We start from the raw sequence: 27,394 nt of genomic DNA, 5'->3' as shown, positions 1-27,394 counted from the left end.
GGTCCCTGTGACTGATGTATTATAATATACCACTTTAACTATATGTTACCATATGATGCATTACTGTTGCAGTTAGTTTAAGCAGAACTACTTTATACTTATTGTATGAAAGGTGCTATATATGAATGAAGTGCATTTGTTGTTCTTATAGCTATTTTAACTGAGTTTAAGATGGAGTCTAATGATCTAATCCAGCAGGATTATAATTAAACATCAGTTTGTTCAACAACGATTCAATGCTGCAAATACTGTAGTTTTTATTTTACTTGAATTCTCTTTGAATAGAAACTATTAAAGGACTCAATGAAATGAATCATCTGTGCTCAGTTAGCAATTAGCAGGAATTACTTGGTCCGGCATGATGGCTTGCATCTGTGCATTTGATTTTCATGTCTGTATTTGTAAATTCTCTTTCTCTGCTCAAAGTCAGTTGATATCAGGAACTCATATTAGAGTTTTCTAATGAAGCACTGATGATCATTTTTGCCAGAATCAATCAGTATAATTACAAATACTTTTATATTTTCTTGTATTATCCCTGGGTCTTTCATCCCAAATCAACAGCTGCCTGAAATCTGTAAACTGTTAACATTCTCTGAATCATATCATCTAAACATAACAGAATTAACATAAGCAAGATTGTCCCATATTGTTCTACATCAGAAAGAAAGATTAAGAAAGAAAGAATAACATTTCCTTTTTCCCGTTTAGTTCTTTATTTCTTTATTAAATTCTAATTTATTTAATTACTGCTGTGCTGTAGTCTAACCCTCAGGAGAGCCTATGGATTAAGCATCATAATTAAGCAATCCCACTAAAAACCACTTCATCGACTCAAAATAGTTAGAGCCAAAGATCAAAACTGTGGGGTTTAATCAAGCAATCATGTTTTTCTTTACATTTATATATTTTTTTTTTTTTTTTTTTAATTTTTTAATTTTTTTTTTTATTGATTTGCATACTGTTTTTCTGTCTAAAAGAACAAGCCATTTCTATTTTCATATCTTCCAGTTAGTCTGTGTTCAGGTAACAGTACACAGACTTGTGAGTGATAGGTAGTTGGCTCTTGTTGTGAGACATTAGTGTTTCTTGCAGAGAGAAACTGGCAAACACAGATGAACATGAATAATTCTATTATTCACACTGCCAATATGTAGCGCTTTGGGGGCAGTGTAGCTGTTTTAACTGTGCACAGATTTCAGGGCTAAATGAAGACAAAAATGTATGTTTTAATGAGATAACAAGACACAAACACTCACAATGCATATGGATGCAGAAAATAATCTAAACATGTTGTAGGTTGCAGTCACTTGTGGGCAAGGTGGATCAAAATTTGAAATTTAGTTTCGTTTAATTTTCAAAATGCACAAAAATATTATTTGGTTTATTTGTTGGAGTATAATACTCATTTAGAGATTTGACGTTTAACAGAAAATTCAAGCTCACGCTTGGATTTAAACTTCAAGGACTCACCTCACTGATAAGGAAACAAACATGGAGGCATAAAATGCTGTGATTGCTAATAGTGTATTAGTGGAAAAAAAATTGATGTTGATGTCTTTGACCCATCACTACAAAAAACTGTGCCACCTATTCTCAGTCTGTTTGCATAGATTGAAACACCTGAGCATCCACACTTCTGCTTTTTAGTGGATTCTTTCTTGCCTCATGTGCTGATACAAGTCGACCACTTGTTCTAATTTTCAGGTGCAGATAGGCCCCTCCCCCCTGCTTGCCCCTAATGATGCATCCTACAACAAAAGAGCCACCCTAAAATATTCTGGAGATGATGTCAACTTGACTCAAATGTGAAGTTTGCTGTGTGGAGGGTGAATATAAATGGTGACCGTGTGGTTCCTTTCTGTTCTGCAGTATTTCAACCACAATGCCATGAAGGAGGACAAATTGCAGTCTCTGTCAGTTAAATAGTCCATAAACCAGGCACCTATTCTGGTGTCCACCTGCCTCACTTTGAGCTTCATCCTCACAGGCTTGTTGAGCTTGAAAGCAGAGCAACCAAAGAACTTGATTGCCATTATGCAACCACCTCTCTGTGTGTAAGCCCTGTGGAGCTGGTACATGAAGGAATTGATCACAACCATTATGGTACTCCACGTGAAAAAATGTCCTTATTGTCATGTTTTGTTGACAGTTTGTCCAGTGTTGTCATTTTTTATATATTTACCTATACTCTCAAATAGATCAATTGGACTACTGAAGGTAAAAACCCACATGTCTATATTTGTGAGGTTGTATATTGATTCGTGTATTCTTTACTTTTTTTTCACTTGTTCCCCACTGCCCCATTACTACAAAACCGTGCTAACTCCCCCACCCCCATAATACAGCAACAGCACAGCAAGACAGTAGAAATCAAACACATCATTTCTAAGAAGTGTTTGATTTCACACTTAAGCTGAATTTCTCTGAGGCTTAAACAACTATGGCTGAATTTACACTTTTCTTCATCAAGATCTACAAAATATTACAATTATTTTTTATAAGACAATCATTAGGCCTAAGTAAGCTAAGTGCCACTTCTATAGCATATGATTGCTTGTGACTAAAAACATTCAGTTCAAGTACAACATTGCAAACACACCCCACGATCATCAACCCAGCGCCATGAACAAATGGCATCATCAACAAAACAGTTAAAACAATGGGATACTTCAGATGCTGTAAAATGAGTTTTGCCTGTTTTTTTTTTTTGTTTGTTTTTTTTACATATTATTGTTTTGTGTTAATATCAGTGCAGCAGGAGCAGTTGCCTTGCATGTTCATATTTTTTACAGGAGCACCTCCACTTTGTGGCTTAAAATGGTTATTTTCACATGATGTGAAATCTCTACAGAAAATGAATTCCCAAACAGAGTGTACCACAGTTAAGACATTGTAATTGTTACCGTATGGTGAAATTGCTTTACCAAAAGTAATATGTGTGTGTGTGTGTGTGAGTGTGTAAGTGTGTGTGAATGATATAAAGTAGTACAAAGAGATATAAATTACTAAACCACCAGAAGGTTCCACAATGTATCGCTGTGAAATTTTAAATGTCACTTGCGAACACATTTTTTTCGTTCCCTCTTTGACGTCCTCCCTCCTTGTTCGCTTTTACACAAACACTGTGACACCTATGAAGAAACACATCTTGTCTGTTCGTTATCTTCAAGATTATTATTTTGTCTCATCAAAGCCAGCCCTTCAGTTAAACCCACTGCTGTAACAGACTTATTATGTGAACCCCGCAAGGTGGTATATTCTATTTCTGGCTCTTCCTGTGAAATTCATATTCATTCATCAGAAGCTTTTTGAGGCTTGAGAGTTACAGGTGATTTCCACTGAAGCAGCAGGCATGCAGGATGACATGTTACACCTTAAAGTGGATAAGCTGGTGCGAATACATTCATAGACATATATGCTCAATATACGCACATGGATTCTCATTACATTCTTATTAGATATGAAATATGACATAAACATGAGAATCAATAATAGGAACATTAAAACACTTGACTTGATGTATGTTCACAAAAAGGGAAGGAACACTTCAGTGCTTCTGGTGTAATGAACATTTGTATTCTACACACATTGCAGACTATATTAGCAGATAAGAGGTCATTAAAGTGTTTTGAAAGGGGCTTCAATCAAATGAGGCTATAATTACGTATTAAGACATAGGATTTTACAAGATAATATATCTGCAGCAGGGTGAAGGCTTGGATGGTGATGTTGCTTTTTTGTCTCCATTTGTTACTTCTCTTGTTTTCACAGTTGCTGACCACGTCTCTTGTCTTTGACATACCTCTTTTCTAGCGGCATTACTAGTCGAGTTCGTCTCATTTATCCATGTAAAACAATGTTTGGGGGAAGATAAATGAAATCTCCACTGGGCAGCAGTTGTAGAGTTGAAGACATTTTCCCAGTCACCCATATAGCGAGAGGTCACAGTCATTTAAACCCCCCCGTGAAGTTGTTCACAGCAGGACGTCACATGATAAGCGCTTTTAAAATAATTACGGTCACTAGACGTTAGTGTTAAGCCCAGTGCTCATTTTGCAGTAAGGCAGGAGTTTTCAGAAGAATGTTAAATTATGGAGCGCTCCCCAGGCCCTGAAAGATCAAATCAGAAAATCTAATTAGAATATAATACAGGTTATTGTCTTGTAAAAAAAAAAAGATCAAAACTAGTCATTTTACCCTTGTTGGGTTTGTTTCAAGACAAGTTGCAACCTAATCATTCTTTCTGGTAAATCCCAACACAGCTCCAACCTGAGCAGTCTTTCATCTATAATAATGCATTGTATTTTATCATTTATTTTGAATATAAAATACAATACAAAAGTAGGCAAGCTACAGGACAAGTACATAAAAATACTTGAGTACTGTACTTGAGTATGTACACTCAATAACCGATTATGGGAAAACCAAAACATGATTTTAGAAAATTTTTGCAAATGTATTGAAAATCAGAAACTTCAATGATTGGACTAATCAGCCTCATTAACTATCCTACCTCGACTTTTGTATCTCCTGCAGATCTGTACTTTTCCAGGGAAATCAACCAGGACTTTATCTGGCATGGCAAAAAAAACAAAAAAACTACAACTAAAGATATAGGTGGCCTTTCTATGCCTAATTTGATACTTTACAATCGGGCCTGTCACGCTCACCACTTCTGACTGTAGCCCATTTTACACAGCCTGTTCACGACGGGAATGTTGCACCTTTATTCCGCCTTGCTGTTCTGTATAAAAGGCACGAACATGGAATGAGGGCATTGTTGTTCCACATTTGTGCCGGCAGTGGAGATAGTTACAGAGGCAGATCGTCGTCTATGTCAAAGGAAGAGCTGGCAAGGGTCTTCTTAATGGCATGTGGATCTCTGTATAAAAAGGGCTTATGGTTACGTATATCTTAAGAGAGACTTGTATTGATCCCTGGGTTTGTTCTCCACACTCCCTATGGATTCTGGTCACTCGTGATGCAAATAATATAAATCCAAAGGTAAAGTGAATCAGGCATGATATAACTAAATATCTGGGATGGTGAAATGAGAAATCCTCGCTGTCTCCTATCATCCAAAATCCTGACTTTCCTGCAGGAACCGGCTCATCTTTTGTTCTCTTCTTGCTGGGTCAAGGTGGTTCGTGTAATTTGTGACTTGTTTAAAGATAATGCTTTACTGTCCTTCCAGCAATTACAAGAGATATTTGATATAACATTTCTTAGGATATCTGCAAATGAGGCATTTTATATCTTCTGAGGTTACCTCCTTTTCTGTTAATCTCCCTTGGTGTGACGCATAGAGATGGGAAAGAGATTTAGATACTGAATATATTGAAGATGATTGGCAGGCAGCTTAAGACTTGATCAGATCCATGTTTAAATGTAACAGACTGAGGGAGACTCAGAGGTTTCACAGGCTGCATATCACCCGTTACCTTGCACAAAACAAATTGTTCCCTTTCTCCTCTATGCATTTAATGCCATTCTAATAGGGGGACGTATTACCATTGCTTCTGGGAGTACAAACTAATTTCCAGATTCTGGGCATCTATTTCCAAAGTAATTGGTGGGATATATAAAAAAAAAGGTTTTCCTCTTAGGCCTTCCCTCCAGGGTACTACATCTCCCTGCATCACACTATGCATTTCTTAAGAAGCTCTTTTTAATTGCTCAAAAATGCATCTTGCACATTTGGGTCAAAGGCTTCCTGCCAAGTGTTACCCTCTGGTACAGGGAGTTTTTTTTTTTTTTTTTACACCCTCCCCCAGAAAGATTACAGGCTGTCTTACAAGGAAAAGATAAAGGTTTGATCACCTTTTTCTACATGATTCACCCGAACACCTGAAAAACGCACCTCTAAAGGGTAAGCGCTTTTGTAAGTGGAAGACCCCAGTTATGAGACATAACATGATTCAGCTAGTGAGGACTGGTTATGCTAAACTCACATATACATATAGTGGACTGGAAACAATATTTTACTTAATTTCATGATCAATTAAGATACTTGTTTGATGTATATGTTGGTTTAATTCTGTGTGTATTTAACCATCATTCAACCAATCATTTCTGTGTTTTTGCTGGATGTGCTGTATAGCTGTCTTAGGTGAGGGTTATTGCGCACTATATCGTAAGTTGTGCTGTTCCTTGTTTAAACTTAATAAAAAATCAAACACTGACATCTTTTTTTTTACCCTTTTCTGTGCCACTTCAAATTGTTGTCAGCTGCATCCTGTTTGATTTAATTTTCCTTGAGATGTGTCAAGAACTTGATTGGAGTCCATCTGTGGCAAATTGGATTGATTTCACTTGGTTTAGAAAACACACACCTGCGTATATAAAGTCTCGCAATTTACACTGCATGTCAGGACAAACACTAAGCCATGAAGTCCAGGGAACTCTGTAGCCCTCTGTGATAAAATTGTGCTGAGGCAGAGATGAGGGCAAGGGTATATAACCATTTCTAAAGCTTTGAGTTTCCCAAGAGCACACAGGCCTCAATAACGGTGAAATGGAAGATGTGTGTGACCATCAGGACTCTTCTCAGAGTTGGCTGTCAGCCAAACTGAGTAACTAAGCAAGGAAGGGGGCTTGGTCAGGGAGGTGACCAAAAACCCAACAGTCACCCTAACAGAGCTTTAGAAGTCTGCAGAGATGGAGAACCTGCTGGAGGGATGAGCATCTCAGCTGAACTCCAACAATCAGGCCTTTGTAGAGTAGCACAAGACAGAAGCCAGTTTGAGTAAAAGACATAGGACAGCCCGCTTGGAGTTTGCCAAACAGCATTTAAAGGACTTTGGAGGGGGTCTGGTCAGGGGGACAGGTCAGAGTTGAGGTAATAACGGCTCCAGAGTGCATGTGACATGAGACTGAGGCGACGGTTCACCTGTCAACACAACAATGACCTGAGTGTCTTTGAGTTGCCCAGCCAAAGCCCAGACTTAAACCCCATAGAACATCTGTGGAGAGGCCTAAAGATCACCTGAAGATCCAATCTGATGGCGCTTGAGGAGTAGTGGGACAAACTGCCAACTCAAGGTGTGCAAAGCTTGTAGAAATGTACCCAAGAAGACTTGTAATTGCTCCTAAAGGGGCTTCTAAAGGGGCTTCTACAGGGTAGAATTCAGGGACTGAATTAAGGGTCTTTTGTAAATGAGATTCCAGTTGTTGGTTTTTTTTTTGTTTTTTTTCTAAAAACATGTTTTCACTTTGTCATTATGGGATTTTATTCTTTTAAAATACACTCTGCAACACAACAAAGTGTGCAAAAAGTCAGGGGGTCTGAATACTTTCTGAAGCCACTTCGGTCAGTTTTCACCACTGATGGTGTTTGTCCATCATACAAATTTTACTACTGCACTTCACTCCATAGACATTGATGATGACCCTGTCTGCTTTTGCCAATTAGGCATTGAAAGGAAAAATAATTGCTTGTCTGGCATTATTTTTTTGTATTAAGGAAAGTCTGTACAGCACGCTAACTGTAGGGAGGTCAGAGGTGATGGGCCTAATGTAATTCAATTTAACATTTCCTCAAAAGCACTTTCATTCAATAAATCAATACAGTTATAGAGTTATAGTCAATTTCAATGCTGCCCGAGGAAGGGTGGTGTGTCTGTAGTCATGATTAATCGTTCTACAGGTGATATCGAGTGAAACATTAAAGAATTCTAACAATTTTTAATTTATAGGAACTACATCTTTCCAGTTTATTTGTAGCAGCCTAAAAGGTGGTGAGCACTGGGATAACTGCTAAGTGTTGACTGCATAATTGTGTGTGTGCTCACCTTACATCTCAAAAAACTAACTCACGGCAGAAGGCGGCACTATCTACCATTTTAATTGTACATCACACATTGTCAGGCCTAATAAGTGCTAATGGTGATATTTTAGTTTGCTTTGATTGAACAGTTCCTGTGTATGTGCATTACAACATGGGAAATTATCTATGGAGAGAATGTGCAAGATGGTTATATTTTTACAAATTTTAACACATCTTTCTTTTTGTTGTAGGCTGTACCTGTATGGCAGAGATGCCCTGAAAAGTTAGGAAAAATAATATGTTTTTATTATTTTTGTGGAAGTGCAGGTGCTGATTTGTCACTGGTAACCTACTAATTATTATATGCATAGAAAGCGGCCCAGCTCATAGTTACTACACCTGTTGTTTTGCCTTCTTTGGGTGTTTACATGCATTTGACATAGGTTTAGCTAATAAACTAATGTTTTTAAAAGCTGAGAAAAACAAAGCATTAGGCTACTTATCACCCACTGAACACCATTACCGCGCAATAGTTCGCCTCCTTCCCTTCGTTTACACTCTGCAGGAAAGCAGCGAGTCCAGGAAACAACGTTTGAGACTCGGCCCGGTGACCGAGGTTTGGGGCGTTGACCAAACTTCACTCAGACCAATCGGAGTTCACGGTGAAACTTTGTAAACAACTCTTACACGTTGTTTTAAAGCTCATCTTCTGTATTTACTCCAAAATGACGCGACGGTGCTGCAGCCACGAGAGTCCGGACTGTCTAAACAGGTGAGACTCAGCTGTGTTTGGTCGCAGTTTCTAATTTGTACTATGTTTTTGGGCTGCCTGTGCGCGCGTGCTGAACGTTTGTATGCGTGTTCTCGTGACTCGTAGTAGTAGCGGCGCTGGTGCAAAACAGCTGTCATGTAGTGAAAGAAGAGGAGGAGAAAAGTCTCAAGGATATTATTTATACAACCAAAAACATTAGGGCTGTGTAACGGTACATAATGTTGCCTTTCCTACAACACAACGTTAGGAGATTCCTGTATTAACTGAATGACGTCGCCACTATAGTAAAACGTGAAACTCCTGTCTTGAGTAGGCTAACCAAACATACACTTTACAAGTCTGTTAGATCACTGCTCTCCGTTTTACTTCAGCTTTGACTGTTATACCACTGAAAGATTCACCAGAGTTCGTCAGATGTGTTAAAATCACTTTATCAGTAGATGAGACTTTAATTCAATCGAAAGGCTTATAAGGGTGTGGTGATGTTCCCATCTCAGTGGCCAAGGACTGATAGTGGCAAAAAAAATCTTATAGTTCCCCTGAGACTTGGTGCTTCCACCTCTGTCTCTTTTTTTTTTTTTTTATCAAGAAGAGATTAGGCTATGTGTTTTATGTAGAATAAGGGCTCCAGAGAAAACTTAATGGTTTAAACTTAACAAGCCTTTGGTTGATTTCTCAGAGTAATTTCAGCAAGCAGGCTAATGATGGAACAGAGGTCATTAAAATCACTCAGCATTTGCCCACTGACTGAATCAGACATGCCTGTTATAAGGCAGCTTTACAGCCTGTGAATGTGTCATAGTGCTGGTAAATGTACGAATTAAGAATTGCTTTGAGACATGGGCTCACGGGTGGACACTGACAGGAGTAAGTGTTCATGTTAAAGTGTCTAATTATGTTTTAAAAGATTTTTATAATGTACCAAATAGTAACAAAAGCTTGTTAATGACAGCTATGCTTTTAATTTTCAGTGAGAACATGAGTGGGAATTTTCTCTCTATCCTACCCACTCACAAACTCACTCACTCATGTCCTCGCAGACTATAAGTTTCTGTCCAGCCTAAACAAACCATTGCTGTTGTTGTCTATGAGCTCCAGTGGTGCAGAAAGTGAACTGCACCATAGATGTGCTGTGTTTTGTTGCCTGCTGTTTTACTGTTCGTCTCAACAGCCTGCTATAGGCTACAAAAGTCTTCATTCAGAACGGATGTGGGCATAACTTTCGTTGTGGAACGTCAACATCTGCATGCTCTGTGTTCCCTCAGCACGCCCACCTCAGCTGAAGGAGGGGTTGAGGAAAAAGGGGGAGGGAAAGCTTCCTGTCAGAATGGCTGAGAAACTGAAGTGGCTGAAGTTGCGGTAGAGACTCAGGCCTGGTTGAGGGGGACTTTATGCAATCATGATTGTATTCTCTGTAACTTCTCTGGATATGTTATGTTATGTTATGTGACTCATTTCTTTTCAGTGCATTTGTGGTTTGAACAGCTCACTAAGATTATTTCATCTCGATGGCACCGTGTTCTTTGTCAGTGGGTTTCTATTTTAAAGGACTTACCTCTACTTCTGTAGTCACTTCTCTGTCACTGTGTGACAAACAGCTTTCGGTAAAGGTTTAACAGGCGGTATATACTCATCTCCAAAACTCCTCAGACTGTAAATGACTTAGTGGTATTTATGGCTCTATTACTGGCAGCTTTTGGCTTCTTGATATTGTTTTGGATGTAAAATGACTCTATGACATTAAAGTGTAAACTCTGAGCTTTAACTGTGATGATATTCAAGCCATGCTGGATAAACCACTCCAAAGAGAAAAATTTGTCACTTAGCTGCTTACTAATATAACATGTTACAGATACCATGGAAAGCAAAGCAAAAACAGATGGGAATTTAATTTTCAATAAATATCACATTAAGTATTTTTTTCCATTGACCATTGATGTGTGGACATAGTTTTAAATGTGGATACCGGTTTTCACAAATTCTTTAAGATTGCTCCATTTTTGCCCTGATGTGAACAGCAGCATTGATACCGTTATATCATGTCCAAAATAATCAAACTATGCACCTAAATAAAAATGTGTGTGTTTTTGCCTCAAGAAAGCCAACCCACTGTTCCCACTGTGCTAAATGTGGTCTGGCAAAGCTCAATTGGCATGATGAGTAGATGATTAATATTTTTGTCCTTCACTTGGATATAAACTCTTCACACACCTGACTGGATGAACACACCACTGACTGGTCTGTCATTTGTCTTTCATCTGATTTGACATCTGGAGAAACACTTGGTGGCTATGCTGGAATCGCTGTGAAATGACTCCCTAACTACCAAGTAAAATAAGTTTTTGAATCCATTTGAAGTGAGAAATTGGCCCTAAAGTTTCCAAATGATAACTCATTCTATGTATAACACTTTGTTTCACTAGATTGAATGTAATGAGAGACTGCAACTGCACGTCATTGTCTAAAATTTACCCATACGTCACTGATCAGTTCATCACACGACAGGCGGGCTCAGTTTCTTCGCAGTGGATGTTGACTCTTGTAATAACAGCTGAGCTTGCAAGATGTAATGTGGTTTTGCTAAATTTGTAGGTGACTGAAACAGAAATGTTTTTCAGAGAATGATATTTTTATATCTGATCATGCATACTGTTCACGCTGAAATGTTTACCACTGTTGGAGTTCTACCAAAAATCAAAACCTTAACTTTCTTGTCAGTAATCTGAAAGAGTTGTTTGTTTTCCTGTTGCGTTGCTCTTACAGATAACCACCTCGCAGACTTATATGAAACACACTGGCGTCATTGCTTCCTGTCACACTATACACAAACAAGGCGTATGTCAGCAGTGACAGACAGACCGTGTTGTTGTGGTGGGTTGCCTTAAAATGCACAATGCAGTGCAGACGCTGTAGCTGTGAGTGAGAATCACCGTTATTGGCTTAGCGCTGTTCATGTAACATCAGTACACAACTGTACCAGATACAGGTGAAGACGAAAATATATGTTGAGGGGAAAAAAAGCAGGACAGTGTTTATTCATGTAATCAGCATCTTTCTGCATCCAATATTAGCAGAGTTGTAGTTGTGTTTGTGTGTAGGACAGACAAGGTAGCTATATCCTACAAAGAGGTGTTATTTACAAGTTGTTTTTTAGTGATAAGCATCAGTTGTTTCTTAACAGTAACGATATTTACATGGTTTCGTGCTTGCGCTATGACTGATGAGTGGCTTTAGAGAATCAACACTCTGGGTAGAAATGACTACTCCTCTTGTAGTATCAAATGCCTGTATGCACCATGCACATTTCAGTGAATGCTCCATTCATCATCCAAAACCTACAACAGATGATGGAAGTATTGAGAACTTATTTTTACCCTAAACTCACCCCGAAAATTGAAACATAGCAACCGAACTGAAGCTGTAGTCTGCTGCTCAGCCTCAAGTAAGTGAACAATGTCTGTGTGTGTGTGTGTCTGTTAGATACAAAGAATCCCGGCAAACGCTAATGAAACATGAGTCGGTCTGTGAGAAGAACTTAGAGACAAGGTTGAAAATGAAACAGTTCTTTAATGGCTGACTGCTGGCACGTCTTCAGTGCTGCAGCAGCAGGAGGAGGCAGAGGAGGCAGAGCAGTGTCATATTGTGTGTACAGATGTGTCTAGTATAGAATTGGACCAGGATCAACAACGAGGCTCTGCAGCTGCTCTGCAGGAAGAACGTCCAGGCTGTGCCAGCATACATACTTACATGGGTTACACATTAAAGTGGCCGTGTCAAATGAACTGTCTGCATGTTATATTACAGCAGTTTGTATATTCATTTTCTGCTGTTTGTGTGCTTTTGGTTCCAGTTGGCTTCAGTAATACACTTAGGAATCTTGTTTTACATTCGTGCATTAAAGCACCAGTATCACAAAAAAACTAATTTCAACAATTTTACCCACATTATATTTGTATATATTTGCACTAGATTGACTTGTCTGTTTCACATCACAAGGAATGACAGCTTTGTGCCTTTATAAATCTATAATATACTGACTATTGCACCGTTTTTTTTAGCTGTTTATACAAACTGTTTGTTTACTGTAATTCATCATTTTGCATTATTAAAATGAGCACAATGTGTGTGTCTGTCTGCTCGCTGAGGCTTGTCGTGTGGTGTTTTCTGAAGTGCTCAGTGAAGTAGAAACATGACTTTTTTTTAAGTCACCATCACACAAGAGTTTTTTTATTTTGGTAGTGGGTACAGTTAGTCAGACATTACAGCTGTTTTAAGGTGTGTCTCGTTGTCTGATAGGTGTATCAGCTGTTGACATTGCAATAGTGTGGTACTGAAAATTCCCCTGAGTGCCTACGTCAAGGCATATCAACGCATCTCCCAAAGGTACACTCTGAGTTGTTGTGTCATGAAGTCTTTTTTTTCTTTCTAAGTGGTAGGCAGCGTCACTTTTCTTGAACTGATTTCTTTCCACTTACAACTTATCTTGCAAAAATTTTCTTTATTATAATGACAATATCAAGACTAGATAAAGGACATGGTTTTCTCAGTACATCGTATGTGGCTCCTCTATTTTATGTTTTCTAAGCCCCAATACAATGTATCACTCATCTTTGCATCTTTGCATGTAATAATGATGCAGTGCTTGAACGATGGTGACTTTTAACTGCAGAGGAATGCTGTATTGGATTAAGCATCCCCTTGAGCTCATTGGGTTTTGATTCTGCTCTTTTCAGTTTCTTGTTCACTCCGCTGTGAGTGGTATTAATGTGGCAGCGTTTTTCTTTTAGTCCAGGCTTTAGTTCATTCATGGTAAAACTCTGACCTCTAGTGGTTAGAAAAAATTCTGCAAAATGAAGACATCTCATCTGCATCCATGCAACATCATGGGCAACATGTGATGGACCAGGGTATTCCCTCTCATAATGTGTACTTAGGATATAATAGACACGCATCAGTCTGGCTATCAACACTATGCTGTATCACCTTGATGTGCATACTGACTTTCAAAAGTATAAGTAAATGTAAAGATTGGGTTTTAAGAGCTTCCATCGAATTCCAATCAGCTGATTCTACAGAGAGACTTCATCATACAACTGTAAATAGACATCATCAGCACTAACCATTGTTTGCTGTCATCTGTAATTATTTATTGTGAATAGTTTAATTTTCATCATCACTAATTAATTTTACAATAGTTTTTATAGTCTTCTGTAATATCATCATAATATTTAGCTTGGGAGAAAGTGAGTTTACATTAGGGCTGAGCAATGTACAAACAAAATCATATTGCAGTTATTTCTGACAGATATTGCGATATGAGTCACGATTTCAGTAGGAATGGTCCTGGTTTTTCATTTCATTTTTACTGGAAAAAAAATATAACAAATAATGCTGATGTGATTTTTGCTGGGGTCTGTACCAAACAAGCATGTTCCTTTATATGTGGATAATATCATTTGTAGGCCGGGGCATCTCAGTAGCACCGCAAAGCTTATAGTTTACGGTATGTGAGACACATTTTCAAAACAAATTGCAGCTCCTGCCGATTGGATTATTGCACTTGGCCATATTGCAATTTTGATGATATTACGATTAACTGTTCTGTCCTAGTTTACATTGAAATAAATGTTTTTATCGTAGCATATATTTTGTGGGTTACTTTATGAATTTGTGGTTCAGGCACAACTATCTAAATGTGATGGCTGAAACATATTTACTATAATATCATGTGCTGTGTATTGTCCATTTCTTTCATACCTTGATGGATTGAAATAGTAGCTCAGGAGGTGTGAAAAATGTCATTTAGATATTCAGATAGCATAATTGATGAATGAACAATACATGATCACACTGTTCTAGTAACGGTAAAATAAAATGGCAAGCAGCTGATGAGTGGTCATAAGCACTCCAATGTACAGAGTTATAGGAAACACTGGGTTTTTGCCCTTTAACACTCATGGGCGTTGTTCTCATATCTCACCACTAGATAGCAGAAAAGTCACGCTGATGAAATGAAAAACTCAGGGTTTAATGGTACACGCAGTGAATACCATCACTTCATTGTGACATGGTTGTGTGAGCTGTGTGAGCATCTGTCAGCTTAAGTTGTAATACTAAAAATAATGAGGCTTTTCTTAAGGTCATTTTCCCCGCAACAAAAGGTTTTTGCAGTTGGGAATCATTTGAAGTAATTGTATTTTAGAGCTGGTTTTTGTTATCTTACTTTGAGAAATAGAGACACATTTTTAAGCCATAGTTCTTAAATGTTGAATGCTTTTTAAACACGAGAAGCTGTACAAAAACTTAACATCAATAAAATATTCTGAAATTGGCAAAAATTTGGATTTAATTTGTGAACTAACTGATGAAAAAATAAGTACAAAAAAGTGTTAAGGCTTGATATCCAGCCCTAATTAGCTTATGTGGATCAATAATTGAGGCAGTTAAACTAGTCCTCACTCTGCCTGTCAGTGGACTGTTGCCACACGTTTCCATGCAAAATCAATAGATATTTGAAAGTAAATATCTTACACACCATTACAGCGTAGAGTTACCAAACCATGATCAGATTTGAATGTATACTAATAACCAATCTGACAATGTAGATGTGATTTTCTCACACTGGTTTGTGCAGAAATGTAGATCCATTAAGAGTCGAGACATTTTGAATGCAGCAGCCAGCTAACATAGCCTTGACTGTCTAGCATGAACAATAGGAAACAGACATGCAGGGGATGTGAGAAGTGCAGCTAAAGGCAGAGAAAGCACTAACAAACTAGCTCCCCTGCTTAGGCCTGTTTCTCTTTGAAGTCAAGCTACATGGCCTTCTGTAGGCTCCTGTGACCCCGGAGTCTGACCTCAACTTGGAAGTTTATACTAGACGCAAAACCAATCTAGAGTGTGTTCCACTGAGAGGATGGATGTGGATTAGACGGGAATGTAGCGTGTGTGGGTATGTATGCTTGTATGTGTGCGTGCGTGTGTGTGTGTGTGTGTGTGTGTGTGTGTGTGTGTGTCTGGAAGAGAGAGACAGAGAGCACGACAGAGTGAGAGAGAAACGAACACTGATAAGAAGGTAAAAGAGGCCAATTAAAGACAGAGAGCCCTATTCAGAATGCTCATATACCTTAGGAAGGATGTAGTATTTTGAAACGCCAAACATTTCCCACACTGAAGCCCTATGGAGAAAAGAACTGAGCCATATTGTCGCCTGGTGTTATTCCTTCATTTTGTGCTCTGAATCTCCTTGTGTAATGAGGTGGATGGCTCAGGATGCTTGGGAGTCACTTGAAGGTTAGTGGCTGTGTGCGTATGCATATGTGAACGTTTTTGTGGTGTGTTTTAATTGAAAGTAAACTTCCCTTGATGAAGAGTTTCCAGTGAAAGGTGAGCTTTGTACAGTTATGACAACATGGACGATGAACTCTAGTCTGAATTGTATTCTTACATGTGATCTGGTGTGTGGCAGGTAATGAACACGTGAAGGTCAGACCCTCGATCAGGCTCCATGTTCGGATTGCATATACCCTACAGAGACGCTCACACACACACACACACACACACACACAAATGTACATACAGTATGCAGCCATGCTCCCTCTGAGACCCTTGCACATAAACACACAGTCACTTTCATCACTACACTGCACATGCACAGTGGTTCCAGTGTGTGGAATTACAGGAGGAGAAACAATCTGAGTTCCCCAGCTAACTGTGTTTATCCAGGCTGGTGGAGGAGGCCTCTCTCTGGGCTGCCTCACTCCATCTCTGAGCCCTCCAGCCTCTTTTGATGTGGATACTGTGGACTAGTTTCAACCCCTGGGCCATGCTGTAAGCAGTGTTCAGTTGTGTTTCTTCCAAAATCAGAATTGAGTTGTAGCTGCTGGGTGTTTTCCTGTGTTTTTTCACACACAACCAGTGTGTCTGAGTCTGAGCTCTCCCTACACGTGGACGACCTGCACTCCTGAACAATTCTCGTGTAGATCCACACAGAGCTGTTGCTGCTCTGCAAACATGCAGCTCACGCTCCTCCTTCTGTGTAGACACGGCATTACACAACGTACAACATTACAGGAACATGATCACATGATGTATTAGGATCTTACATAGTGTATGGTGCAGACGGTCCATACTGTCTACCACACTAGCTGTAGACTGAGGAAGACGGAGGAAATGTCTAGTACTAGCATTGTTATAAAAGGGTGAATGCACACTTTCATTATTTGTGGGTATAAATGTTACCCTCTTTGACGGACTCTTCACCTCCTGCTATTGAAGAAATTGCTCTTTTTCCTGAGGGTAATTGGCTTCCCCCGACTTGTCACATCATGATGAATGACTTAATTTGTGAAGGCATGTGGCCCTAACCTGCTTAATTAGAACAAATAAATCCACCAGGTCGGGTAAAGGTCACCACAGAAGTTGGTCGTTTCACAAACTGTTATATCAAGTCAATCCGACCGACTGACTGTCCAGCTGTCGTGTCCTTTTCGCTTGCTGTGTTTTTCACCCTTCTCGATTCATCTGGTGGACTGTTAGACTGTCTGTGTGCGTGAGCCTGTCAGTGTATGCGTGTTTCATTAGCATCAGAAAAAGAAATGGTTTAAAAATAGATTATATAGATGTGTGTGCCTGAGTCCGTATCTGCATCTGTCTTTCTATTTGTCTTCAGGTGTGAAACCGCAGATGAGGCTGTAATAATATTATGTGGTTGTGATTCCTCACCCAAATACGTTTTCTCTCTTCTTCCCACACTTCACTGTTCATCTCTCTGTCTCTGGACACTCCACATTTGATTTCTACTCTACTGTGCCTCTTCAGAACAGCTGCGATTTCTGTCATCCTTTTCATTATTTCATCTTTTTTTTACTCCAGTGAACCATAATTGAAAATAAATTGACTTTGATGTAGACTGCGGCAAGATTTAGGAAAGTAATATTACATAGTTCTGGTGTGTATTAGACTTTTAACAGCTATGATTTAGATTAGCCAAGTTCTGTTTTAATCAAGCACTCGATCAATACTGGATTTCATATGCCTGTACCATTATTGTTTTTTCGTGAGCAGTCATTTTGATAAGTATTCCTTGATTTTTTTTATTGTTAAGGAGTGACCAAGGTATGTACGGAGCTGGACATTTTACAGCTGAAAAAATAGACTTATCAGTATTCTCTGGTGCTGTTTCACTGTTTCTAAATGACCTCAAACATTTCTTTGGCATTTCTGTACTGCAATTTCTTTGTTACTTATTGGCCGACATACTGATACTGATATATCTGTAATGGCTTAACACTGGCCAACAAGTACAGTCTGGCTCTGGTTTTAATGCAGGGCAGTATGTGGCACAAATAAAAAAAAAAAAAAAAAAACAAATTTCGCTTTTGGGGGAATGACAAATTATTAATGTTGGTATGTTTTAGGATTACACGAGTTATGCATTGACTTTAGAAACATGTGAAACTTCTAAATTCATATCCCCAATACACAGAAATCTATTTGATTCTATTTGATAATGGATCTAGGTTGTTTGTTTCTGCCCTAAATCTGAATAGGTGCACCCAGAGGGGGGGTTACCCCTACAGGAAAACTAAGGGTTTTTACAACCTGCATTTTATTTCTGTAGCTCTGGCCATTATGATATTGTACTAAATCTCAGCTCGCAGATCAGATCATTGTTAGCAGTTAGTTTTAAGTGCGATGTATCATAATCGATTCAAGCTATGAAAGTAATACTGACGCTTTTCTTCTCCTTTTTAAAAAAAAAAAAAAAAAAAAAAAAAAAACCAATGACACCACAGTCCATTTCTTACTTTGTGTTAATGGACAATCCCAGTTTCTGCCTATTGACACCAGAGCCCCTTTTCTCCAGCTTTGTGCTTTGTAAATCTATTTTATGGTGGAATTTTTACTTACAAAGCTTTTTTCCTCACTTTACATGACAAAATACACAAGCCCTGATTACTGGGGCAGTTCTGCTCATTCGCTCTCAAATGACCCAGCTATTCAACCTGGCTGAGCAACAGTAAATGGTGTGATCCGGCCGCCAGCTTCTCCTCCTGCCCATTAGGTACCATCAGACTGCCTCTCTCCATCTGAACCTCCTGTAAACAAATGAGCCAGCTGTCGCGTTGGACTGTGAGAGGAGACATCAACCCCTATCCCTCGCTCCATTCTCCAGTCTAAACACACACAATCCCTCCATCTTGCCCCCCCCTCCCCCCCCCCCCCCCCCCCGCCCCCCCCCCCCTCCCCCCACCCCCCCCCCCCCCCCCCCCCCCCCCCCCCCCCCCCCCCCCACCCCCTCCCCCCCCCCCCCCCCTCCCCCCCCCCCCCCCCCCCCCCCCCCCCCCCCCCCCCCCCCCCCCCCCCCCACCCCCACCCCATTCTTCGTTGACAACCCATAACTTGGCTCATTCCTTCACAGTGCATAATGATGTCAAAACTGTGCCCCTTCAGCACACACATATGTACTTTATTCTCTCACTGTGGCTGGCTCTAGTGTTATACTTGCTGATTTACAGTAAGTCACAATCCCTGCCCCATTTCCTGGAAAGTGGGACAAAGGTCATTAAAGCCTTATGTGACTCAGGTGGGCATCCTCGTGTGTTTATTTGTGTCTGAGGTGTGTGAGAGAGAGAAGAAGAAGAAGAATAAGAAGAAGCGAGAGCATGTGTGAGACACAAATGGGGCAGAGGGCCCAGTGGAGGGGTACCCCGATAGGCCCTGAATTCCCCCGAGCAGCACCCAGCATAGAGGAACAACTATGGCCTTTGTTGGTCACCCCGTGGATCTCACACACAGTTAATATAGACTTTTCCCACTGACTCTGCCAAGAGTCTGAAGTCATTTAATGAAGTGGCGGCTGAGTTTAGAAGGAGCTAGTGTGCTCGCTGCTCGCACTGACAGAATGGAAAATGTCTGTGTTATGCAGCGAACAGCGAGTGACAAGAGGAGTGTGTTCTGATACTCACCTCTCAGCACACACACAAATGCATTAGGGATACACACACACACAGACACACACACACACACACACACACAGACGGGTACAACAAAGCTTCATGAGGAGAGACAGTGACTATACAAGTTCACACATGCATTTCTTCTGCATGGTCATGGCTCATTCATTCAGGGATACATCACTGATTCAGGCTGGTTTGGAAGCAGCTACGATCCGGTCTAACAATATCAGTGTCCCCCGCTGAACTCACAACAACTTCACTCTTAAATTGGCTTTTGGTCTCTGCTTTGTTTCTGTGAATCTAGAAAGTTTTTGTATACGTGAAGTGGGACAAACTTTCTCAAGGCCTAAAACCGGTATGCTTGTGGCACTCATGTACTTAAAATGAGAAAGCCTAATTGTTTCACAAATTCTTTGTGGATATCTCTTTGTTTGGTTCATTTATCAGAGCAAAACCTCACCTTTCATGTCCATTTTCACGGCTGTCTATTTATCCACTTGTGCTATGAATGGACAGTATCTCTGTATGTATTTGGTCGCACTTCTATTCAAGTCCCTATCTTTTCATCCATCTATGGGCAGATTGCAGTCTGTTTTGGTGTCCTATTGTGCAGCTGTCAGTTATTTTCAAAACACTCGAGTGTCATTTGCCTCAGATTCCATCCCTTTCAATTCTCGTTTCTTTTCTATGGCTCCACTAGCGTACATCTCATTGAGTGTGCATCAGCGGGCAGATTCATTCTTCTCTTCTTCTAAAAGCACATTTCTTTTTTCATAGCAGCCATAAGCCTCCTTTTTAAATCCACGGACAATGTGTTTTTGTCCATCCTCCTCCATCCTTTTCAGTGGAGAGTGCAGGGATTCTCTCTCTTTCTCTCTCTCCCTCTCTCTCTCTCTCTCTGTCTGAGGGCATCTGGGGGGACCCCAGAGTGTGGTGCTTCTCTTGAATCTCAATTGTCTGTCTGTAATGAACCATGATGAAAGATAACAGAATGAAATGTAATAATTCATGCGGGCCTCGGTGAGGAGCACGTGGCTAGCGGTTGGCCCGGGCCGTGATAGCCTCCTGCTCGGCTCCCAGAACAATACGCCGGCCCTGCCAGCACCACTCGCCCTGCTCTGGTCCAGCAATCTTGTTGTTCTGTCCTCTCGCTGCTATTCAGAGTCACTTAACGCTGGAAGGCTGTCTGTGATCACTGACATGCCAGAGCATCTCTTTGGGAAACAAGGCAAACTGTCTCCTTGGATCCACTGTCTTCTTGGAATTCCTTCATTCTTTACCCCTCACCTCTTTTTTTTTTTTTTTTTTTTTTTTTTTTATATGTTTGGGCCGTCTTGTCAGGCTTTTGACCCATAGTTGAGTTTGTCAGATGGAGCCTAACAATGTCAACTTCTTGTCCTCGCACAATGTTCCTCCTCTTTTGTCAATTGTTTTAATTGTCTGTCTTTGTCTGGTACTTTTCATGATGGTTCCAAGAACACAGGGATGTTTTATGTCCTTAACTTATCCAGGGAAAGCTGAAACAACACACTCACAGCTATTTACCAGCAATGTCCTGTTTCATATTCAGACAGCACCCCACACCTTGGAGCTGTGTAGTCTCCTACTTTTGGGCGCTGAGCTGCTTAAACTGAATAGTTGAGGATTAAGTGTCTTGCTCAAGGGACCATTGTCAGAAGTTATCCAGTTATCCTTTTGTCATTCCCTTTCCTTAACTAAATTTTTCCAACCTCTCAAACTAGCATTTCTCCTTTGGTCACAAGACTGCTTCTTTAACTTCTGTCCCAGTTTCATGGCGCTATGGGCCTGATTATGCACGCCATCTATCTCGGAGCTACGGTTTGCTTGTGACATTGGCAATCAAGGAATTTAAACTCATGAGAAATGCTAAGAATTTACTCCATGACAAGAGTTTGAGACAGCCTGTGACCTTCCCACTCTGCCCGGTTATTCAGTAACTTTCCCAAGCTAAGACTGAGAATGGAATCCAATGAGACTATTCAGGATGCTGTATTATCGAGGGACATCATGTACCTGATTTTAATTTACCGCTTTGAAGGCTGCTTGTCTGCTTTAGGTCTGTGCTGTCCTATGACAAATTATGTGGTGTGGATGTTGGTGGTGGAAGATGGCAGTGGAGACGAGGAGGGCGAGGAGAACGAACAGAGACTCGATTGATGCTCCGGACCGGCAGCTTGGGGTTTTGACGCAGAGCGCTTGTGTGTGTGTATGTGTGTGTTTGTGTACATTCCGGTGTATAAGCTCCTGTGTGCATGTTGGCTTTCTCGAATATTCCTGTGCTGCTTTTTGAGGAGGGAAAGACAATAGTGTGATGGAAAATATATCTTTCCCATTAGTTACTCCTCAATCAGCAAAACAGCAAAATCAACACACACTTGAGCTCGGTGCCCAGAGCAAAGCCAAAACCAGAAGGGCACTCAGAGAGCGCAGACCTCTGCCAAGGCCAATGTCAAACAACATACACCAGACTTCAGAGAAAAAAAAAATTCAATTTCATAGTAAATGATCAAAGTTTAATGGGTTCTTCTCTGGCGTCATCCCTCCACCAAGTTTGGTGCAATCCAGTTCAGTCCTTTTTACATAATCCTTCTGAAAAACACACAAACAAAGAAAGAAAGAAAACAGACACGATTAAAAACATGACCTCCTTAGTTGAAGTAATAAGTGTCCTAATTATTCTGGACACATCCTGAAATGTTTTGCCATGGTAACGCACATGTACATCAGATCCAGGCACAGCTCCACGTTGGCGGCTGTGTGATGGTGTAGGATGCTGAATTACCTTGTCTGTACTCACTACAGAACATCACTTTCCTAATTCAAGCTGCACGGTTCATCCAGACCTATTGTATCCGTAGCAGTTACTGCAGGGACTAACCGCGTATGACACATCCGTCTTGTGTTGCCATCAACGGGTGAAATCAAAACCTACACTGTAGAAGTGATTCATTTTTTAATATTGTATATTAGCACATGAGTTCATGTATTGGTCATTGTTTTCAGTATGTCGCAGAGGTAAAGCTGCCAACTTGACTCATGCCTCCATGTAGATGTTGCAGTTGTTTATTCAGATACTCTGCTAACATACAGCAAGCTAATGTGCACTGGCTTTCAGTGCAGGGCTAGCTGCCAGGCAAGAGTCAGTAGCAGGGTCAGTAGAAAGGGCACGGAGCATATTCACTGAGAGTGTGTGTGCGCGTGTGTGTGTGTGTGTGTGTGTGTGTGTGTGTGTGTGTGTGTGGCGTCTGGAGGAGCTTTAGGTTGTCATGGCGATCCATCTTAGCTTGAGAGTTGTGCGGACTAATACAACACAAGCTTCAACACAACAGAGCCTTTAGAGAGGTGGAGAGAGAATGAAGAAAGATAAAAAAAAAAAAAAAAACTGATTGGAAGAGAGTCTTACTGTAAGCGTGCTTCGAGTGTGCCAGTTCACCAGTTTGGTGGTCTTCCTCTGAAGGTTGTTAATTAGCGCAGAATGTAGACTACACTTCTACTGCCAGCGCTGATGAAAAGAGGAAAGGGAGAGCGAGAGAGGGAAAACTGTATAGCTGCCAAGAAAGAGGAATTTGTGATAGGTTGAGAGTGGTTCCAAATGCTGGAGCAAAGCATGGAGCCTACCAGAGTTCCTGCCTCCTGACCAATGTGTTTGCTGCAGGCCCCTTGAGCCGCAGAGTCAGACACAGCAGTACAGTGAGCAACTGTAGACAAGAGCAGCGAATGCAATGAGAAACTGCAGTGTTTGGAGTTGGGCAGGGGGAGTTGTTGATTTGATTTCAGGTTTACATTTCTACCATGGGAATAACTTCAAGTCTAAGTTGTTAAAATGGTGATGCTCATTCTCTTTCATACTCCAGTATAGTGTGGCCTTGAAGAGCCTTGTGTTAGACCCATGAGATACAGACTACGTGCTGTGCTCAGCATTTCAGCTCAGCATAATGCTCATTGCAGTACAGAAAGGAGGTGGATGTGTTACAGTGCAAAGTGTGTAAAGTTAGAAGGGACTGAAGCTGCTTTGGGGGAAAACAGCGAAGCCCACACAAACTGGTGTGCTGGCCACACATCCATCTCGCTTTCACACAATAGAGGCATCAACCCTCCCTCGCTTCCAGGCTTTACCCAGGGAAATGAATGTTTACTCTTGTTATTTGATGGTTCCTTCTTGTGTTATTCCTGAAAAGGCCGTAAATCCTTCTAAAGATATTGCTCAATACTCTGTCAGGTGCTGCTTTGCAGATATGCTCTATGCTATATAGGTTAAGTCAGGTGCCTGCTCAATGTGGCTTCATTCAAGCCATTCACACACGACAGCAGTTAAAGCGTTCACACAAGCTTGCCAAATTGTTGCACTGCAATTCTTAGACTCACCACACACAACAACACAAAAGAGAAACCAACATCTCTGTCTGTCCAATCGAGACCAATCTGACTGAATGTATGTCACACTTTGTGAAGTAGCAACACCCTGTCAAACAAAACAGAATAAAGCAGGACTGTGAACTGTATAAAGCACCGCCCGGCTTCACAAAGGTGCTCTCTGGGATCAAGGGCCACACATGTGAAGACTGGCTGAGGTGTGTGTACTGTAAAAGAAACAAAAAAGGTCATTATCCAAATGTACCGGTGGTGTCACTACAATTATTCACCCAACCACACTCCACACACCCCACCACACCTTGTTCAGCACAGTACAGATCCTGGGAGTGGAGAAGTTGGATGGAAAACACCATTATGTCATCCCAGTTGCAGCCTCCCTGACTGGCCACACTGTGGTGCTTTGTGTGCAGGAGACAGAGGAGCAGGAAGGATGCATGAACTGATGGATGCTTTATATACAGAGATATCATACAGGAATGCAACTGCAACTTATAGAACTAAAAGCTACTTTTATTGCAGACTAATCTTTCAATTATTCATCTATTAAGCTTAATTAATTAATTATTTCATTTATAAATTGTCAGAAAGAGGTTAAACTAAACTGACGATTGCAACTTCCCAAAGCTCAATGTCATATCTTCAAATTCAATTTTTTTGTCCAAAACAAAAAATATTTAACTTTCAAAAAACGTACAAAAAAAAAAGCATGAAATCCTCATGTTTTTGAAGCTGTAACTGAAAACTCTGTTGCACTTTTCTTGACGAATGACTGAAACTATTTTATCAAAATTGTTGTTATTAGATTATATTTTCAATCATCTATCCATTAATATATTAAGTAAGTAACTGTTTCAGCACTACAGAGATGGATTTAAATTGGAAAATCTATGTTACATGTTGGTTGTGTTTATAGTACAGAATCTTGTACTAATTTTCCATCCCTCCCTCTCACTCCGTCTCTCTCTTTCTGCTCTGCCTCGTAACATCTGCTCCCAGCCAGCCACCTGTCTGCTGTCAAATGTAATATTAATGTGCGGCGTACACTTGTTAATTATTTCCCCTGAATGTAGTCATGTCAAGCCGAATATGCATAACAGGATTGTAAAGAACCGTTTTATTAGAGGTGATCACTCTCTTTCTCCCTCCTCTCTCTCTTTCTTTCTCTGTCCAAATGCCGTCTCTCAGGTCTTTCTATCCACTGAAGTGGTATGGTGTGTGTGTGTGTGTGTGTGTGTGTATGTCTGTGTGTGTGTGTGTGTGCCTCAGCTCAGCGTGCCTCCATACACCAACTAGAGCTTGTTTCCCAGGAGACACACAACTGCGTGTGCTAGGAGGGTGGCAGAGGGATGGTCGAGGGGGCGGATGGAGGGAATGGGGTGATAGAGGGGTGGCATGTTGAACCGGGGATGGAAAGGGGAGGGGTGGTACTGTTGAAGGGTGAAGTAATGAGAGGTGTTGTGGGAGGGGAGCTGCGGAGGGGGTGGCAGCAAAGCGAGGCCAGGCCAGGCGGGTGGCATGGCAGTGGGGCCTCCTTGTGTCCTGGTCCCCCTTGTCCCTCCTGGTCCCTTTTGCGGACAGCATCTGCAGCCTGCTTTACATGCAAAACACACCCTGCAGAGAGGGCGTCTACACATGGGGCTAAGGGGGCCAGAAGAAAAGCATTCCTGAGGCAGTGCTGGGAGAAGAGGGAGGTGGGTCTCTTCAACAGCCTCTTTCTACCAGTGTCTCTCCCAGATGAAGCCATGGGGGGATGCAGTAATGAGGGATGAGAGGATAAATTCACTGCAGATTATTTTGCTTTGGATCTGGCTTGAGCTCATTTCCATACACAGTTAATGCTGTTGTTTTGTTACTGACAAGGGCTCTGATTCATTTACACTAGACCTGACACTGTCAGCTCAAGTTTACAGTGATGACTGTTTTTCCTGTTTAGCCCAAGAACAAGCTGTTACGTCTGTTAGATATGAACATGAGCGGACAGGAGAGTAATGTCGGTTTTGAAAGTTTGAAAAATGGAAGACATGATCTAGTGTCTCTGAAGTAAAGGTGTTTTCCACCTCTTGCCCTTGACCTCTCTGCTGACTTCTCTCTTACCAGAAGGTGAAGTTGTCCTAGAAGTAGTCCGTTCACAGTTGTTCTCTGTGTTGGCAGTACGGCGCTCCATTGTTAATAGAGGAAAAAACAATGGAGAACTGGGGCCTAATATTATAATAATGTATTTTATTCCATGGCTTTCTCTTTTTCCTTTTTCCTTCCATTATACGTAGTGTTAAGTCACCGCGCTGCCCCAAACAATGTATCCAACACTAACCAGATGTCACGGCATGTGAGTCATCTCATGCAGAGGACACACTATGTGTATTTGTGAGTGAGTGTGTGAGTGTGTGAGTGTGTGAGTGTGTGTGTGTGTGTGTGTGTGTGTGTGTGTGTGTGTGTGTGTGTGTGTGTGTGTGTGTGTGTGTGTGTGTGTGTGGGTCCTCGAGGGATTGCCAGACACATGCACACACCTGATATTTTTCTGACAATATTTTGCCATAAAACACTGTAACCCAACACAGTGCTTGCCTTCGCACCGGCCACATGTCACTTCTTTTTTTTTTAAGTTGGGTCACAGTTTGCCAGACAGTGTCTTTTAGACGTATTAGAGAAAATACCGCAGAGACAGTTTAAGGCTAATGTCTCACAGGCTTTGTAGTCAGTGCTGGACTGTCATTTCATGCCTGCTTTCTCTGGAGTCATTCTAAGGTCACCAAATGTCTCGGCTTTATATACTCTGCCAGTGACTGAGGAACGGTATAATTGACTCATTGTTGGGATTTGGGATACTCAAGTGACATTTGGTGGTGCTTCATCTGATGCGTGATAGGTTGTCTTCCTTTGTCGGCCCTGATAGGAAAATGAGAAGAAAATTTAAAATGTGGTTCTGGTGCCACTTGTCTTTGTCAGTCCATCCATCTACTGTGAGGTGGGCTTTTATCTTGGGATTTTAGAAAGACTCGCTGCAGATGTCTTCATCAGTGTGCAACTTCAACATATTATCCTCTAGACAGATGATTGTTTGATCTGCCGTACTCCTGAGTGAGTTCATCGAAACAGAACTGGCCACATTTTCGCTCTGTCCTCACATCCATCTTCCTTTGTGTCTAGCCTTACTTACTTTCCTCCATATTTAGGTGTGTTAAAGAAGTGTGGAGATGTGACGCTCTGAGGCTAACTGCAGGCTCCACAGGCACAAAGTCTTCATAACTGTATTAAAAAACAGTCTTTTCCTCTGTAATTTGGTTTTTCATTCCTTTCTCCTCCATTTTTCTACTTTCTCTCATCCTTCAGCTTCTCTCTAACAAAACTCCCCAATAAAGAGTGTCATCTCCCATCTGAATTAAGACCCAATGATCAGCAACAAACTACTATTTCAGTCTTGTCTTCCTTTTCCAAACGACCCGCCGCCTCTCCTGTGACTATCAGTGTTTGTCCTCTACATTCCCACAGAAGGAGGCT

The 27,394-nt window shown here is 40.9% G+C and overlaps 1 protein-coding gene across 1 annotated transcript in view; it reads left to right on the top strand.

Moving 5' to 3' along the window:
- Positions 1-8,495: 8,495 nt before the first annotated feature.
- LOC111225171 (G1/S-specific cyclin-D2-like) overlaps positions 8,496-27,394 on the top strand; it is a 146,241-nt gene continuing 127,342 nt past the window's right edge. Inside the window, exon 1 of the mRNA XM_022749866.1 lies at positions 8,496-8,540. The gene's annotated coding sequence lies outside the window, so the exon portion shown is untranslated. The remainder of the gene's footprint in view (positions 8,541-27,394) is intronic.

This window comes from Seriola dumerili, unplaced genomic scaffold, assembly GCF_002260705.1.
Source record: "Seriola dumerili isolate Sdu_G_001 unplaced genomic scaffold, Sdu_1.0 BDQW01000147.1, whole genome shotgun sequence".
Lineage (NCBI taxonomy): Eukaryota > Metazoa > Chordata > Actinopteri > Carangiformes > Carangidae > Seriola > Seriola dumerili.
Note: the sequence above shows the minus strand (reverse complement) of the source record. Positions and strands in the feature narration are given on the sequence as shown.